Below are 3241 nucleotides of genomic sequence, written 5' to 3'. Positions count from 1 at the left end.
TACCTGATTTCGCCACAAAACACCATACGTCGCCTTTCTTCCTTGCGGCCAGCAACACCACTATCGAGGGAGCGCCGTCATGGCCAGCGCTCTGTGGTGAGCCTCTGACCTCGTGGAGTCTTGCTTCAGCTTCGCCACGAAGCCATAGTGCTTTATACCTTGTTGCCTAGTCGTTTTGTCTACCGCAGTCACTGGATCATCGCCGTCATCGTTGTAGCTCCGCCATGGTTGCTGTGAACGTCGAAAAGCGCCTCCGTTGATTCTCTGGCTTTGCTCTTTGCTCTAACGTGTTCAGGGTGAGCTGCTGAACCTTCCCGTGCTATTGGTTTATGATCTACCGGTCTCACATCACCGGCATAGCGTAGCCGCACCACCGTGTCTGCCATGGCCGTCGGCAAGCTCGTGCGCCACTGTAATTAGTCTCGATAGTGCACTCAATTGATGCGGGATGATGAGGGGAGTGTGTTGGTACTCTCGCTATCGCTGTTGGTCTCACCGGCGGTGAGAAATCACCGGCCAGCGCCGTCGTTGCCGTGGTCAATGCGAGAGGAAGGGGATGACAGGTGGGGTCAAGGTGTCAGTGACTCAGTGTTTTGAAAATGAAATTTTCCTTTTTAGAAATAAATGAATAATTCATAAAAGCAAATAGTAACCTTTAATGATTTAGGTTTTGTTTGAATTTTTGGATTGAGTGATAACCTTGGGTCATTAGTTGGTAATGATCCTTGGCAATTGAAATAAGTGTTATGAAAAAGGTTTAGTTAGTCTTGACTTGTAACTGTACCGCGGTGGAAAGTTGTATTCAAGCTGTTAATTTTGCATTCACCATCGAGCATCATGTTTTGTATCCCGCATCATGTTAAACATGGCATTGTTACTACGTGTAGTGAACGAAGGTGAACACATGGTAGTTAATCAAGTTGCGGAGGAGGTTAATCCGTCAGTTGAGGTCAGATCTGTTAATTGTGGAACGTCTCAGGAACCTGACTTTTCCATGAACCATGGCAAGCCCCGGATGTATTTAAACCTACCTTGTGTTTTACAAATGTTTATCGCTTTCGCTTTTATTTACTGCATTAAGTGATTAGAAGTCAAGTGGGAAACCTTATTGGTGCATTACCAACTTTGTTTTTCCATATCTACCTTGTTGCCAGTTTTACTTCGTAAATGCCTAGTTATGCTTAGCCATGCTTAGATAGATAAAAGTTAGGTGATTACCTGTCACCCGTGAGTTTTAAATGGATCTTTGGTTACGTTTGGTTACTTGTGTTATCATGAGTTATGAGCATGTGAAGTAAGAAATCTAGACCGGGCGACTCGGTGTGTGAGAGCCACAAGACATAGAGGTATTGTGAGCGGCTTCTTTCCGCCTGTGTCGATTAAGATCCGTCCGTTGTTAAATTGCCTGAGGTGAGACTCTGTAGTACTAACCACATACTCCGATAAGCCTTAACTCGGCTATTCTATTACGAGAATGGCTACTCACGCACTGGGAGTGGATAGATGGCGGGAATAGCGTGTACCCACATGGCATTGAGCTGGATTGGTGGAGTACTATATTCTCGGGTGGCGTGGACCTGTTCTTATTTTAGAGGATCTGAGGATAGGTTGGTATATGTAGGTCGGGGACCTGCATATGTCGTGTGGTCTGGAATCCCTAGCTGGGTTTTAATCGATTCGAATCGTCGTTGCTCCTCGGTTATGGAGACTTAACTCACTGTTCATCATCATAGTTAATAACTGAAACTTGAGTAAGGTTTGAGAAAGTGTTGGTTATGAAGTTTCATGATCTCATTATGGATTATGTCAGCTTTGTATATGATCTCTTCAAAGATAAAAATGTTGATATAAAGAATTTTGTTAAAGAGCTTTTACGCAAAAGAACTTTGACTATCGCTAAAGCCATACCTTGAATCCCTGAGCCTGCATTCCTGAGTCTTCTTAGTTTTTATTCCGGTTAAGTCTTGTTGAGTACTTTTGTACTCAGGGTTCGTTGACCCTTGTTGTAGGTGAGCCTCATGAGCAGGTCTGTTTTGGACCGTGCTACATGACTGTCATTCAGGTCGATGACGATAAGTGAATGTATGATCCTTGGGCAGGATACTTATATTGTGTGTTTGTATTATGTTACTAATGCCACTCCACTACTACTATGGTTTGTTATATGTATCGAACTTAGTTTGTAAGGTTTGAAACAACTGGTTTATAAACTAAGTTATTGTAAGACTTCCGCTAATTTACTCTGATGTAGATTTTTGAATAAGTGTTATAATACTACAATGACTCTGTAATAGGATCCTGCTCGAAAATCGTGGATGATTCGGGGTTCCCCGAGGACACCCGACAGACCTCTTAAGTTACTAGGAACATATGCATAGTCGTCAGATGTCATTGGACAGTAACAGGTGCATGTGGGTCCTATAATTTAGGAGGTTCTACCACAATGCCCTGACCGGATCTGGCCCCAGAGCAGCCAGAATGCCAGATCCGATGCCACCCGCTCGATTCGGCCAGGGAGCGCGTTACTCAGAGGAGCACTTCTCCTCTGACCCTCTTCCTCCTTCTCTACCCCGGTCTTCATCATGGTGTGCGGTCGGGGCCAGCCGATGGCATAGATCCGGCTGGATCCAGGCCTGTCCGGGCTTCCCTATAGCCAGAGCTCAGTGGCGAAGGGATGCTGAAAGCCCTAGTTTTGTTTTGTCTAATTGATGAAACCTATTTTGACTAACCCTATGTTCTAAGAGTGGATTTGAGATAGGTTGGTCCAACCCAAGTGAACGAGCTAGGTGGCACTCATGGATGGAGATGGCCACATGAAATGAAGATCATGGTGATGGTGTGAACACATGTGATGATCAAGCTTCAGACTTTGGAAAAGAAGAAAGAGAAAACAAAATGGGCTCAAGGCAAAGGTGATATCCATAGGACCATTTTGTTTTCGGTGATCGAGACAATATAGAGTATGATCACATTTAGGATAGATGGTCGTACTATTAAGAGGGGAGCTCTTATCGGACAACTCGATCATCTAGTGCCATTAGGTGTTGGAAAACTTGCATATGCATTTTAGGCCTAGTGCACAATCGGTGAGAAAGTGATTAACATTTGAAAAATGATTTTGAAAATGCTAACACACTTGCACGTTATGGTGAAACACTTGGAGTGTTAGCATATTTGTAAAGGTGGTGAAAAAGGTGAAGAAAAGGAGGCAAAACTTGGCTCGGGGTCCTGCCACAGGCAC

The sequence above is a fragment of the Miscanthus floridulus genome, unplaced genomic scaffold, assembly GCF_019320115.1.
Source record: "Miscanthus floridulus cultivar M001 unplaced genomic scaffold, ASM1932011v1 os_1959, whole genome shotgun sequence".
In the NCBI taxonomy this organism is placed as follows: domain Eukaryota; kingdom Viridiplantae; phylum Streptophyta; class Magnoliopsida; order Poales; family Poaceae; genus Miscanthus; species Miscanthus floridulus.
Note: the sequence above shows the minus strand (reverse complement) of the source record.